General features: G+C 36.0%; 1 pseudogene; it reads left to right on the top strand.

Annotated features, from left to right (window-relative positions):
• Window positions 1-14,269: 14,269 nt before the first annotated feature.
• Window positions 14,270-15,709, top strand: LOC144251775 (transcriptional repressor p66-alpha pseudogene; annotated as a pseudogene).
• Window positions 15,710-16,493: the final 784 nt, after the last annotated feature.

The following is a 16,493-nucleotide window of genomic DNA, read 5'->3' as shown; positions in this document are numbered from 1 at the left end:
GTACAACGTATGGGAAGTTGGTTCTAGAGAAACTAAAGTGGGAAATCTTTTAATGAGTCAAAGGTCATGGCACAGTGGAGGTGTTGGCTGAGAACGCTCAGAGATGCAGGGTCTGGGGATGTGCCAAAGTAGTTAGGAGGGGATGGGAAAGAGAATCCCTAATGAATATGATCTTTTGTTCTGTTGTTGAGTGTCCAAATATCTGTGTCTTTGGGTGTGTTCAAAAGATATCAAAGCCTTGGGATAAGTATAGAAGATTATCCAGATATCAGACACAGCAGTTTTGTTTGATTTTTGTTTTATCTTTGTTTTTAAGAACTGTTGAGCCGGGCATGGTGGTGTTCAATTGTAATCCCAGCAACTGGGGAGGCTGAGGTGGAGGATTGCAAGTTCAAGGCCATCATTAGCAATTTGTCGAAGTCTTAAGCAACTTATTGAGTCCCCATCTCAAAAAATAAAAAGGGCTGAGGATCTGGCTCCGTGATTAAATACCTCTGGACTCAGACCCTGGTACAAAAAAAACCCAAAAACAACAACAACTTGCCATCCTCCTGCCTCAGCCACAAGAGTGGCTAATTCTGTGTTTCTTCCTTTTCCTTCTCCTTCTCCTTATCTTTCTCCTTCTCCTTCTTCTTTTTTTAATGTATTTTTTAGTTGTAGATGGACACAATATCTTTATTTCATTTATTTATTTTTATGTGGTGCTGAGGATCGAACTCAGTGCTTCATGTGTGTTAGGTGAGCACGCTACTGCTGAGCCCCATCCCCATCCCCTTCTAAGTTTCTTGAACTAACAATTTCCTAAGGCCTACTCTGTGCTGGCCACAGTTCTAATTGCCATACACTTTGGGTGAACACAATACAAATAATTCCTCCCAAGTGTCCAAAGATGAAGCAACTGAGACTGATGAGAGGTGGTGATTGGGATGTGACTTTCCCACCTTGGGAAATGCAAGATGATGTCAGGTTCTGTCCGGGCCCAGGGTTCTGGGGGCTGAGCTGGGCATGGGTGAACTGCAGCTGTAGGGTGTGGGGTGCAGAGTCAAGAGGAATTAGAGTCTGAGCCCTGGATGAGGAAATCCAGGGAAAGTCCCAAGTGTCAAGTTTAGGAAAATAAATATTAAGCAAGAGTCAAATTAGGAGCCAGGGGTGGGCAGCTCAGAGCAAGATGGGCCAGAAGGCCCAGGAGGAAGGGCCAAAAAGATTCCCAGAGACACAGAGTCCAAGGGGCAGCCACTGTGGGGTACCCAGAATCCATAACATCAAATCAGAAAGGGCAGCAGGAAAAGAGGCTGGTCCAGTACCCTGGGAGTCCCCAGGAGTTAGTGGTGGTGGGCAAGATGGTGGGGGACCACCTCCCTCTCATTTCTCTCCTCTCTCCTGCCTCTGGGTAAGAAGAGCTCTAAAATTAATCTCAGTTTTACTAAGTAGGAAATAGGCATGCAAAATAGTTTTGGGACATGCAATCTGATCATTCTCATTCTGTTTCCCATTTTTAAACCATATATTTTTTGTGTTTAAATAACATGCACCAAGAATTTGTTTTGCTTTTAGTCAAAGCAGATTAAAAAGAAAAACAACTTCTTTTTAACTCCATCTGCTATTATTTTTATTTATTTATTTTTATGTGGTGCTGAGAATCAAACCCAGGGCCTCGCATGTGTAAGGCAAGCACTCTGCCCCAGCCCCAGCCCTGCGGCCCCACTATTGCTATTTTTTGTCAAATGCTTATGTGGACTTTTTTTTTTCTTTTCTTTTTTAATATTAGAAACTGAACCGAGGGTCTCCAACATGCTAAGTACATGCTCTGCCACTGAGCTGCACCGGCAGCCCACTATGAACCATTTTTGATCACTGTCTAGAGCCTTCCTGCTCCAATTTGGGCTGCTTGTCCTCTCAGGCTGTGGAACAACCTTCCTGGATCTCATGTCTTCTTCTTTCTTGGGATACTGCCTTGTTTTCCTGAAGCACATCTATCCTTTCATTTCCTAAACATCTGCAATGTACCAACTTTGTGTGTGTGTGTGTGTGTGTGTGTGTGTGTGTGTGCTGCTGGGGGTTGAACCCAGGGCCTTTTGCATGAGAGGCAGGCACTCTAACAACTGAGCTATATCCCCAGCCCACAATGTACCAACTTTTTTACATCTGACTTAATTGGCCTAGGATTTGGCTGAACATATCATGGCATGTAGCAGCTACTGAATGAATGTTGAATGTATGAGTGAATTTAGAGAGGCTAGTTTTTAAGTGTGTAGCACTGTTTATATCTATTCACTTAATAGTGTTGGTTCTAATAACCACTTTTTTCATAGATACATAATTTTATATTTAATTTTCCTCAGAAGCTAAAGAGATTCTTTCTTAAGAAATAATTCATTCATTCACTTATTTATAATACTAGAGATTGAACCCAGCAGTGCTCTGCTCTTCTGCTGAGTCACCCAAATGTCCTTTTAATTTTTGTATTTTGTGACAGGGTCTCACTAAATTGTGAAGGCTGGGCTTGAATCTGTGATTCTCCTCCTTTTTTTTTTTCCTGAGGCATTGGGATTACAGACATGAAACACTGTTCTCTTTTAGACATGAAGTGTTCTCAAAAGCTGGTACGTGAGATGATGAAAGAGGGTTTAGATGTGAAATGATTGTATTATGAGAGCCTTAACCTAATCAGTGCATTAATCCCCTGAGAGGGATAACTTGATGGTAACTATAGTAGGTAGGATGTGGCTGGAGGAAATGGGTCATTGGGTATGTGCCTTTGGGATGTGCATTTTGTGTTAAGAGAAGTCTCTCTCTCTCTCTCTCTCTCTCTCTCTCTCTTTCTTGGTGGTCATATCCTTATGTGTTCTCCTTCACTACACTTTTCTACCATGAAGTCCTGCTTTAACTATGGTCCCAAGGAATGGATTCTGCCACCTATGGATTGAGACCTCTGAAATTATGAACCCTGAATAAACTTTTCCTCCTCTAAAATTGTAAAAAAGCTATCTAAAACACCTATCTGCCCAGCTTCATACAGAAATATTAAGTGTAAAAATAAAGTGTTATTTATTAAAAGTTGTCTCCACATATAAATATTTTAATTGGATATCATATCATATTTAGATTTATCAATTTACTGATAAAATTAATTTAGAAATGTTCACTATATGCAAAAAAATCACCAATCTAGGAGCTGTTAGTGTCTCCTCACCTTCTAGTGCAGGCACCAGTCACCTGCACAACTATAAGAAATAAGCCTCCTAAACCTAGAAAGAAAGAACAAAGAAAGGGAAGGAATTGAGAAAGGCAGGAAGGGAGGAAAAAATTAGGCTGGGAGGGAGGGAGGAAGAAAGAGGGATTTCTTCTAATATCATCACCTTTCCAGTTTTAGGTTTTCACCCCACCCCACCCCACCACAAGCACATATAACTTAACCAAAGAATCATTCTAGCCTAGAAAGAGCCTTAGTCTGACAGATGGCAGAAGAGTGGTCTCTGAAATTGTAGATGTAATATGGAAAGAAAACAGGAATTCTTGCATTCTGCATTGTCTGCATGCATACTCCACTCTAGTTTGATCAATAATTACAATGTTGCTGTTATTTTTAATGTTTATTTTTAGTTGTAGTTGGACACAATACCTTTATTTAATTTATTCATTTTTATGTGGTGCTGAGGATTGAACCCAGGGCCTCCCATGTGGTAGGCAATATTACTTAAAGTCTTTGTCACCACATTAAAATGCACAAAATTCTATTTTCTAAGGTTATCAGTGTAGGTAAAATGTGAAGAATAAATTGAAAATCAAATAATTTATCTCTGAAAAGCTCTAAAGAAATAATCTAGATTTTTTTCATTATAATATACTTTTGGTTTAAAAAAAAAAGCATTATCCTGATGAAAAAATTCTAAGATCTAATACTTCCTTTTTGTGATTTTTTTTAATCAAAAGCCTTAAAATAAGATAAAGGTCATATGTCTGTTATTGTATTTTTTCCTCATTTTTATATTGGTGCATTATAGTTGTACATATTGGTGGGATTTGTTACAAATCCATACATGGACATACATCTTTAAATTTCTTACTGAGCATTGTTTGACAGACACATTCAAAAACTCAGTTCTTTGAAGGATATGTTTTTTTCACACTTACTATTTACTATTTGATTAGGACCTGAAAACTATTAAGTTATATATTTTTGTCCACTAAAGGTGCATATTTTTCTCTCTGAAAAAAGATTGTTTTATTGCTCTATATTATATTAATCAAATTTGTTTCTAACTTAGCAACATAATTCAGCATCCTTTCGAGATGGATGATAAAACTACTGTTTATAAAATTCTCAAACTGTTGTACCATTTTGCTAGTTTACTTTTTTAATGCCTAAAAATATTTGACATAGTTTCAGTTTTTAATATTTATTTTTTAATTGTAGTTGGACACAATACCTTCATTTTATTTATTCATTTTTATGTAATTCTGAGGATTGAACCCATGGCCTCCAATGTGCTAGGCAAGCATTCTACTGCTAAGTCACAACCCAGCCCATATTTACATTTTTATTTGTATGAGATTCACTTTTTAAATTTTTGAAATTATATTTAGTATTTATATTTTAGTTTTTATGTGTGTCTACATGCACAAAATGACTAAATGAGGTTTTTCAAGCAGTATTAATAAAATAATTCTATTTTGGTTTTAATTCTAAAAGGGTATACATGTAAGTATGTATGCATAAATGTACATGTATATTTATATGTTAAGAATATTAATATCTTTTATTAAAAGCCTACACAACAATTAATTTCTGAAATTTATTTGCTGGAAAAATATTAAACAAGATAAAACATATAGTTATATATTGTATCTTATTCTGGAATAATATATAGAAACATTTTTCTGAATAACTAAAATTTGAAAACTAGTTTTTGAGTTTAAGGCCTGGAAAATTCCCAGAATATATGCAACAATTTTTTTTTTACAAAATTTTAATTCATAATTTAAATACTTAGAAATAAAGAAATTAACATGAAATATTTTATAACAGTAGTCATTCACCATGTAAAAAAGTGGTTTCTGATTATTTCTGGCTTTAAAAATGTTAATATGACACCATTGTATAAACTTAAGGGATAGCTTAATTTCCTTTGAAAATATGGACCTCAGTAACAGATTTAATTAAGAAGAAATTAATGTTTCAAATATAAATTTATTTTTATGGCCCTCTTAGTTCCATAACAGGGTGTTAGGAACATTTTTATTTGAAGAAAGTTACTAACAAGTAATCTTAGTTCAGGATTTTTTAAAATTAATAAAGAATATAAATGGCCTTAGGATGTGTATTTCATATTTATTCCATTGTGTAAATTACCATAAAATATCCCAATAATCAAAGTTCTGTTCGCATGGAAACTGGTATAAATATACTGGTTAAATGTACTAGCTCTTCCTCAGTTTTCCCGACACACAATAAAAATTCTTCAGCATTTGCTTTGTTCTAGTTTATGGCAGTATGCTATTTAAAAGGTAAGTTGAGGGCTGGGAATGTGGCTCAAGCGGTAGCGCGCTCGCCTGGCATGCGTGCAGCCAGGGTTTGACCCTCAGCACCACATACAAACGAAGATGTTGTGTCCGCCGAAAACTGAAAAATAAATATTGAAGAATTCTCTCTCTCTCTCTTTCTTACTCTCTCTCTGTTTCTTTTTTTTTTTTTAAAAAAAAAGGTAAGTTGATCCACATGTGAAATATTAGCCAAACAGATTTTAATAATAGATATTTGAACTTCAAATTTAGTATGCCTATTTTATAAAAACAGAGTTATGTTGATGTTGTAGTAGTGGAATAATGTTGGAGAACCTGATTCTAGACCAGCACTGTCTAATATGGTAGACACTGGCCACATGTGAATATATGTATGCAAGACCAAATTAATTAAAATTAATTAAAAATTAAAATTAAATAAAATTCAAAATGTAGTTCCCCATGGTACTAGCTACATTTCTAATGCTCAATATCCTTATATTGTTGCTGGGTATGATGTTAGACAATGTAGTTATAGAAGATTTTATTCACTATTGAAACTTCCACTGGACAGTTCAGGTCTAGACTTCTGACATGTGGCATGCTTCTTTCTCTTTTCAAATATTCAAGAGTTTGCAGACAGAAACAGTTTAAATTTTCAAGTTTCACTTCATTTTGTAAAATAGGGGTAGATGAAAAGAGAGCTTAAATCAAACACAGTTTATGATAGCTGCTTGAACCTTCATATACACAATCAATTCACAGTGCTTATGCTATGGTTTGTTCCTCTTTGAAGTATTTCTAAGGAGAAGCACTCAGGAACAGCTTTTTAAACATTTGATCTGATCTATCTTAAACAGTATGAGATTGGACTCATAAGAATGCAAACTACAGATTCTTAATAATATTGAGCAGGAAATTATTATATGAATTACACATTTATCTCTGTACTAAGTACACAAAAATTATGCACTTATTCCTAGATTAAAATGTATAGAATAAAGACTTCTTAAAATTGTTTCAATTGTGAATGGCAACCATTTTAATATTAATTAAAATTAATAAATATTCAATAAAAGAGACACCCACAGTAATACATTTTAGATTAATTCAGAATTCATTTATTACTAACACCCCCCAAAAAATTAGAATATGGATAATTTATCCCATGATATCTTTTTTTTTTTGCATACTGCACATTTTTTTTCTAATTTCCTTAAATATATGAATAATTTCCATTACTGGACAAAAGTTGGTTATCCTTACTTAACTAATGACTACAAAAACCACCACCAGAGATCTAACTGCAAGAATAAAAGTCAAAATCAGCTGTGGTTCCAGGCATCTTTTTACCTATCTATTTCTAACCGTAGTCAGATGAATTAAAATGAAAATAATTGCCATAAAGTAATTTAATTTAAAACATTTCAGATATTTAAAAAAAGGAAAAATAAATTATCTATTATTTCCCTTCTAGGCATTTCACATGACATCACTCCTGAAGCTTAATCATGTTTTAATCCTTTTGTAAATCAAGTTATGTTTCATTCATTTTAATGGAATGAATGTAGAAACCCCATAGAATGCATGAACAAATCATCTTTTGTATAAATTTATGGGCTTATTGTTTGATTTTTAATAACAGGGATTTGCATTAAAAGTAATACAACTTTCTGAAAAATTGGTTTTGAACAAATTTAAGCAGTCAACACAAAGTTCTGTGCCACTTGATTGAAAAATCATGGGAAGACAGAGAAGTTACTGATATGCTTTCATAAAAGAGGTAACCCTACATTACATGTGAAGGCAAAGTTAACTCGGGTACCGAGCATGAGATTCTGATTATACAAATGTTTTTTTAGGAGACAAGATACATGATGAAATGACAATAAATTATATTTAAATCTCATATATATCTCATGTACACATGATCTCTCATATTAAGAGAGCTTAACCAAATAGTATTAAAGCCAATTATTTTAAAAAAGGGGAAAATATAAACCAAAATTACAATATATATCTTTCATTAAATTATACCAACTTAAAAACTGCTTCACATTTCAATTCATAGATGAAATAGGGAAAGTTCATAATATTGTCTAATCACAGTGATCAAAAAATTAAGTTCTGGGTCTGAGAAAATGATTTTATTTCTTGTAAAACACATCAATTGTCATCATTTTGCATTAAATGCACTGTGATTTTTAACCATATGTTTGAAACAAAACAAAAATATATTACCTGGAAAGATTTAGGACTGGTATAAAAGACTGGTTAACTATCAGAAGATTTGTCAATATAATTAACCACATTACACGGCTGAGGGAGAAAAGAAAAATGTGTTATCATTTCAAAAGACATTTAGAAAAAGCTTATGACATAATAGACACTAAATTTGATTTAAAAAATAAAATCTTGGTAAACAAGAAATAGAAGGTTATCATTCTAACCTTATGAAATATATTTAGAAAAAAACCCAGTAAATATCACATGAATGGTGACATTTTAGATGTAGTACTATCAAAGCAAGAGCAAGATAATTGTGACTTTTAGGTTCAGTCTTGTACAAAATTGTACTGGAAATCTTTGCAATAAGATAAGGAAGAAGGGCACAAGATAAAGAATAAAAGAGCCAAAAAATTTGGTTTTCTTTAGTAGCAATAAAGGAGAGCAAATTTCTAGGACAAAAGATGAATACACAAAAATTAATAGCTTCCCAGTACACAGTGGAAGCTAATTAGAAAAAAATTATTGTACCAACAGGAACCAAAAAAAATTAATAAGCAGGACTTTTGTTGTGAGGGTTACAAACATTGTTGAAGGACATATAAGAAAACCTTATGTCAACATGCCCTAAGTTCACCAATGGGGGGACTCAATATTATAATTAATTATCCACTAACAGTTCTGGAAATTCAATGCAATTCAAATGAAAATCTCACAGGATTTTATATGCAACCAGACAGCATATATTATTTAATGGTTTAAAGACAAAGAATCTAAAGAGAAAAATATAAAGTCCATAAAGACCCACAAAAAGTAAAAACTTGTCACCTGACCAAATTAATAACTGTCACATGGAAGAAAAGATAATGTAAGCACCTACCTCATAACAAAATTAAATTTTCAGTGCTAAAGAATCTAAAATGTGAAAACTCTTAGATGATCTCATGAAAAGGAAAAAATATTAAGCCTCACAGATCATAATCATAACAGAAATATTAATACACATCTTCAACTATACTTCTCAATAACTTTTGTAGACAGACATTTAAAATTAAAGAATCAGTTGGAAAAGTCAAAAAATAGATTGATGCTGAGTAGTATCTCTAATCAGAAGTTTTCTATTCATTGAGAATTATTTTAATGGGATATTCAAGCAGACTCTTTTATTAGTATCTGTATTTTCTAAACAGAGCCTGGCATGAGAAGCTTAATACATGTCTCCTGAATGAACATTGTAATGCTTAAATAACTATCAATTATCATTTATCAAAACTGCATATGTTTTACAGGGGTAAAGCTGAAACAACATTGCCCTTATGATATACCCTGGAAATTGCTTTTATGAATAAACTACAGATAACAACTTGTTTACTTGTCATTTGTCTCTTTCTCTTAAAATTGAAAGGCAGAATGTGAAAATGCAGCCCTTTCTTGGCAATATAATGTAGCTGGCTTTTTAATTAATTACTTCAAAAGCTGAGGAAGCTTTCATTAAATTTATCTTCTTTATGACTTTTTGTTAGTATGTATTGACCTTTTAACATTCAAAACACTTCCTATAATTTCTGTGTCAGTAACAGTACCTGACATGTCATCATTCTTAGCAGAATCAATATTCCCTTCCATCTCCTTTTCATTAAGTTTACTGACTAGATGTGAAGAGCATTGTTCCTCAACATTGTAAGGAGGCGACACCTCTCTGCAACCCCAGGCCACAATTATATCAGACTACACTTAAAGGAATGATTATCTGAGTAATTCCATGAACCAAAACAACAAGAAGAAAAAATCTTTTAAAAAGAAAATTTTATTTGTCTTTCAATTCATATGATTAAAAACAACATAGAGGCCAGCGGTTCTCAATGAAGGAGGGAGGAGTGAAAGACATTTTGCTCGCCTCCACACACATGCATTCAGCTATGTCTAGAGGCATTTTTTCATTATAGCAATTGAGGAGGGGCACACAATTACTTTCATCTCTTGGGATGCTTCTAAACATTTTATAACTCACAGGACAGTTCTGTACATCAAAGATATTCTCAGGAAAAATGTTCAAAAGCGCTAAAGTTGAGATACCTTGATGTAGAGAGACTGAGTACCTCATGAAATATTTCTCAATCAATTTTATATTTTAAACAATTCCCTGGTCCTCTTTGCTTGATTCCATGTAGTGATGTTATCAATACAAAAACACAGTATGATTATTAATTACCACTAACTCTTCCATGGCTACCAAATAAAGTTCCTGTGGTGTTCTCACATCCATCACTTAAAGATCAAGTGTTTAGAGCAGATAAGCAGATAATGGCTTTTAAGTTTATAAGACTATCATATAGAAAAGATTTGATTTCATATAAGCTCATGTAAAACAATGATTTATTAATTCTGCTTAAAACAGTTATTTGGATCAATATGAAGTTTAGAATGTAGTGAATCCTGTCTCAATACTTCCATTTAATCAATACTAAAAGTTATTCTGGGGAAAGATTATATTCATCAATTTTCTTTCTAAAAATAAAATATCTTTTTCTTACTACAATATTAAATCTGCATATCTCTGCCAAGACACTCCTATCTACTGGACACATGCTATTTTCAAAACAATGTGACCACCCCCAGAACACAAAAGTAATCTTTCACAAAAAGGGGGATGCATCAGTCAACTGTGCTTGCACACAGAAAACAATTACTTTTTTGAACAGCCATTAGGTTACAGATAGAGGCATCCCTGTATCATTTTGCTGAAAGAATTGTAAACATGGTCAAACTGGACATACATAGACTATGGCATTTCTTTGCATTGTTGTTTTAAGACAAATGAGGAAAACATTTTAAGCATGTTGCATGTTCACAAAATGATGCCAACATTGTAATTGTGCCTCAGAATTTCCATATTTTAACAAGTACTCTAAGAGAAATATATGTAAATTATATGAGCACACACTTCACAAACATGAAATATTAATGGTTAACAAAAATGTTTAAACTTCATCAGTATTCCAGAATATGCAAATTAAAACAAAGACTCTGTACATATAAAATGAGCAGAGCAGAGTAGAAGATATTCTTTCAAGTTTCTAGCGCAGAAATATATTAAGTCCCTACTGTCTACATGGAATATTCATACAAATGAATATTTGAAAAGAAAATTTTAAAATCACCTAATGGACAAATCTTTTATTTTTATTTTTATAGCAAAATATCATGACATTGAAGGATTTTATACGACATTCATATCCTGGTAGATGGGCTACAGCGAGAGTGCTCTGTCAATCTGGTTCAAATATATTTTCTACAAAGAATAGTTATGTAGAAGTTTAATTTGTTAAAGATTCTGTAAAGAATGGTGCGTTCTTATAATTTACTATAGCAAATCAACTTGTCATGTAGGAAGGAAAAGATCTCCTCTTAATTGCATTTGAGTTCAAAGCCCAAATAATCTCCCAATGGGAAGAATTTGTTTTGGGCATTGGGAGATTATTTGGGCTTTGAACTCAAAAGCAATTAAGTACTTTACTACTTAAAAAATGAGGAGTTGTCCTGGTAAAATATAAAATTTACATTTTATTTTCTTTGGTTCTATCACTGCAAACCCAATTCATGTTATACAGAAAGGCAGGTAAGGTCAAATTTCATTGGGAAGAAATAGGAAATTAATTTTAGTGCTTTTTGAAATTATTAGTTTCAAAAATACAGGGAAACATAACTTTTCTTAGTAGAGGCTGTGTATACCAACTCATGCACATTAGCTTCTAGCTCACACCAAACAAATGAATCAGAGAATAGTAAAAATGCAAAAGTATATGAACAATATCTTTACCTTTTTTTGTATTTGATTACCAATTGATTTCTCAGTGCAACCTTTTGCTTGCCACCATTTCCTTACAGAGGTTAAGTCTAAAAATGTATTCTAATAACACAATTTCACTAAGAATAGGGTCTGTTGAGTTAGGGTCTAAAGTATTATACAAATGTTTTAAGCGCCCAGGTTAATGTAATTATCACACCTGAAAGTTACTACCAGTACTTTGGTATACAAAAAGAGCAACAAAACAAAACAAAACAAAAGTCAGGAATGGTTTAACAATACTACAAAACAGGTGGGTTAATCAGTGCACTCACTCATGCTTCCCACCACCCATCCCCCAAGAAAATAAAATACATATTTCTCAAACTCACAATTTAAAAAGAAAATCAAGAAAAAGTTTTTCTTCAAAGATTGATCCCTCTCCATTTGTTTTTCTGCTCTGAAAGAGAGAATTATCTGCTAGCAGCAGCATTTGCTAAATGAAACATTTCTTGAGATAAAGTTTCATGGCAGATGGAGAAGAAATTTCGCCACCTGTTTGATAGTCATTTGAATTCAAGTGCTAAATCTTTCATGGTATTTATTTCCACTCTTGAGAAATTAATTAAAAACTTGAGATGGTAAAAATCATTTCCATTGTTTTCCAGATAGATTCAAATTATGCATACAACATTGAATTCTAAAGATGTTAGTAAGTTTTCTACTGTCCTTCATCGCCCCTGCCAAACAAAACTTGAATGTTAGACCACAAGAATTTGTGCAAACACACACACACATGCTCAACTTCTGTTTTTAAGAACTAGGAAAATATTTTAAATAAAAATCAGACACAGAATTTCCAACTCCTGAAATGAATTAACATCAGTAATATAAGCTTGTCATGTTCATTGGAAAGAAATGGAAAAAAAAACTTCGTTTAATTAATTCTGTATAAATACATTCTGTATAAACACACCTACTAGGCAACTGTGGTTGACAAGATTTGGTTATGATTACAAATTTCATAAACATTATGGCATAGCTTTACATATAGCTTTTACTATAAAATGATTGATTGTAAATCATTCCCTTGCTCAAAACTATGCAATACTCACTAATCTATAAACAACAATCAAATCCTACACTCTTAGATTCAAAGTTTCTTTGCCAAGCTCTCTTTCAGTGATTCCACATTCCAACAAAGGATTCAAAAGAAATATATATTTAGTAATTAGAGAATAAGCAAAAATAAAAATTAATATTTCAATGTAATAATTTTTCCTTTAAAGTACATTGCTTATACATATTCACAGCTATGACTTTTTGTCTATTGCTAACCAAGTTATGTGGAAAAGCCATTTCATTTAAATATTCTTAATAGAAAGGTAATTCATTTCATGTAAATCTAATAACTGCTAATCGTATAATTTAACTGCACTGAAGCACTTTAAGTATAAAAACTTCAAACATAAGTAAATGTGGATGATTTTTTGAGTACTAATTTTAAATACATTTCTCCTAAACCCTGGTCAGGTTTCTTTTTCTCCTAGTCAGCCATTCCTTTTATCAAATTCCTCACACCAAACACACTATCCTTTAAGTGCAAGCATATTAGCTTCAAGATATCAATTTGTCTCAAATAGTTTTCTCTGTTCTGATAAAAGATGTGAAAATAACTCAAATAACTCCTAACTTTAAGAATAGTTGCAATCTTCCAGCAGATTGTAATTTTATTTTCTTTATCGAATTACAATTTGGTGCACCATAACTAAGTATTTTTGTGACTGGCAAACTACTTACAATGAAACTACTTCCAGTCTGTGCTTGCATCTGAGTATTTATCAGCAACAATGAATATAATCTAAATTTTGTATCCATTCTTTAATAGGAAAGATACCCTAAATTACTCTTTATTAAGATTGTGATATATTACTATATATATCAAATGAAGAAATCCAACACTATTAAGTGAATAGATATAAACAGTGCTACACACTTAAAAACTAGCCTCTCTAAATTCACTCATACATTCAACATTCATTCAGTAGCTGCTACATGCCAGGAATTACATTAAGAAACATGAAAAAAAAAAAAAAAACAGCAGTCAGGATACTTGCTGCTAAGAGATCATCATCAAATAAATAATTACTTTCCAAAGGATTAACTGATATATTAAGATAACATTATCTACCAACAAATATCATGTTGTATAATTTATATAAACAATAACAATTATTATTATTATTTTTTTTTAATATTTATTTATTTATTTTAGTTTTCGGCGGACACAACATCTTTGTTGGTATGTGGTGCTGAGGATCGAACCCGGGCCGCATGCATGCCAGGCGAGCGTGCTACCTCTTGAGCCACATCCCCAGCCCAAACAATAACAATTAAATGCAAACTTTGTTCCCAGTCCATAAGGGTATAAGTTCATATTTAGCATATAAACACCAATTTTCTTAAAAAGTCACATTTTTCTTACTATAATATTAAAAGGATTATTTTCTTCTGGATAAGGCTATCTGTAAGTCTGCATCTGCAATCAAATAATATCCACTATTCAAAAAATAAACTGCAGATCTGGCCGGCCGCGCGGGCGGGTAGGCAGACGGGTGGAGCAGTGCCACAGGCCCCAGGCTGCCCCACTAGCATAGCAAATACTCATGGCCTGTCACCCCTGGCCCCTCCGCCCCCTGGCCCCGCAACCCCCACGAACCCTTGCATTGCCCAGAGGACCCGAAGCCCATTAGAATGACTGAGGAAGCATGCCGAACACTAAATCACAAATGAGCCCTTGAACCAGACCCTATAGAGGATGATGTGGAGAGCAAGAAAATGAAAATGGAGAGAAGATCTTCAGCTTCAGACTTAAACTCTGATGGAGACACAAGAGTGACACCTGAGCCAGGAGCAGGTCCAGCCCAAGGATTGCTAAGGGCAGCAGAGGCCACCAGAATGTGAAGAGGTGAGGGGCTGGTGAGCGACAGGCCAGTGAATATGTGAACCTCACACAGTGACATGAAGTCTGAAAGGAGACCGCCCTCCCCCCATTTGATTGTGCTCTCTGACAATGAGCAACCTTCAAACCCAAGGGTGAATGTACTGACCAAGACAGCCTTGAAGGAGACCAGCACTTAGGCTCTCCTGAAAAGTAGTCCTGAAGAACAAGAAAGAATGATCAAGCAGCTAAAAGGAGAGCTAAGATTAGAAGAAGCAAAGCTTGTATTGTTGAAAAAGTTGCAGCAGAGTCAAATACAAAAAGAAGCCCATGGGCTCCATTGGGAGCACTGTGCCTATGCCTCCCCCATTCGTGCCAGGCACTCAGAACCTTCCCGTTGTCAAGACATCACTTCAGACCTCTTCAACTCGAATGCCTGGCAGTGTCATCTCGCCACCCCTGGTCTGTGGCAGGCAACAGGTGTTTTCTAGCTGGGACCTCAGGGGAGCTCACAGGTCGTCATGCCCCCACTCCTCATGGGGTCCCAGCAAATCCATAACATCCGGCAACATTCCACCACAGGGCCACCGCCTCTTCTTCTGCTCCCCACCCCCTTCCCCGACTTCTGTGACAAGTGTGCAAATTCAAATTCAGGGACAGAGAATTATCCAGCAGGGCCTCATCCGAGTCGCCAACGTCTCCAACACCAGTCTGCTGTCAACTTCCCACAGCCCACCCCAGCATCACTGAAGGGGACAACAGCTGCCTCCTCTCAGACCAACTCCACACCTACCAGTGTGGCTTCTGTGGTTACTTCTGATGAGTTTTCAGCCAGCTGGTAGGCGGCCGCCAGGCTTGCAGTAGGCAAACTAGAGAAGACACTGCTGGGGATCCCCCCCCCCATCCCCCAGCCCCAGAGGTGAATTTCCTACCAAGTGCTGCCAACAATGAGTCCATATACCTTCTTGGCCTGGAGGAGGTGGTGCAGAACGTACTAGAGACACAAGCAGGCAGGATGTCCGCTGCTGCAGCTGCTGCTGTGCTATCCCGGAGTCCTACATGTGTGCACAGTACAAGACAGACTTCACATGCCATTAGCGGGAGGAGAAGGGTGGGGCCATCATGTGAGAGAACTGCATGACATCCAACCAGAAGAAGGCACTCAAGGTGGAGCATACTAGCCGCCTGAAGGCTGCCTTTGTGAAGGTTCTGCAACAGGAGCAAAAGATTAAACAGCACCTCCTGTGGAGAGGGTGGAGATGTCACCACATTGGGGGGAGGTTCAGTGGGAGTGAGGGGGCTGTGGAGAGTGTGGAGATGTCACCTCAGTGGGGGGAGGTTCAGTCAGGATGAGGAGGCTGTGGAGAGGGTGTAGATGTCAGCTCAGTGGGGGGAGGTTCAGTGGGGGTGAGGAGGCTGTGGAGAGGGATGGAAATGTCACCTCAGTGGGGGGAGGTTCAGTGGGGATGGGGAAGCTGTGGAGGGAGTGGAGATGTCACCTCAGTGGGGGGAGGTTCAGTGGGGACAAGGAGGCTGTGGAGTGGGTGGAGATGTCAACTCAGTAGGGGGAGATTCAGTGGGGACCAGGAGGCTGTGGAGAGGGTGGAGATGTCACCTATGTGGGGTGAGGTTCAGTGGGGAAGAGGAGGCTGTGGAGATGGATGGAGATGTCACCTCAGTGGGGAAAGGTTCAGTTAGGACAAGGAGGCTGTGGAGAGGGATGGAGATGTCACCTCATTGGGGGAGGTTCAGAGGGGAACAGGAGGCTTTGGAGAGAGATGGAAATGTCACCTCAGTGGGGGGAGGTTCAGTGGGGTTGAGGAGAATGTGGAGAGGGATGGAGATGTCACCTCAGTGGGGAAAGGTTTAGTTAGGACAAGGAGGCTGTGGAGAGGGTGGAGATGTCACCTCAGTGGGGGGATGTTCAGTGGGGATGAGGAGGCTGTGGAGAGGGTGGAGATGTCACCTCAGTGGGGGGAGGTTCAGTGTGGACCAGGAAGCTGTGGAGAGGGATGTAGATGTCACCTCAGTGGGGGG

Source organism: Urocitellus parryii, unplaced genomic scaffold, assembly GCF_045843805.1.
Source record: "Urocitellus parryii isolate mUroPar1 unplaced genomic scaffold, mUroPar1.hap1 Scaffold_208, whole genome shotgun sequence".
Taxonomy (NCBI): Eukaryota; Metazoa; Chordata; class Mammalia; order Rodentia; family Sciuridae; genus Urocitellus; species Urocitellus parryii.
This window is presented reverse-complemented; position numbering and strand designations above follow the sequence as displayed.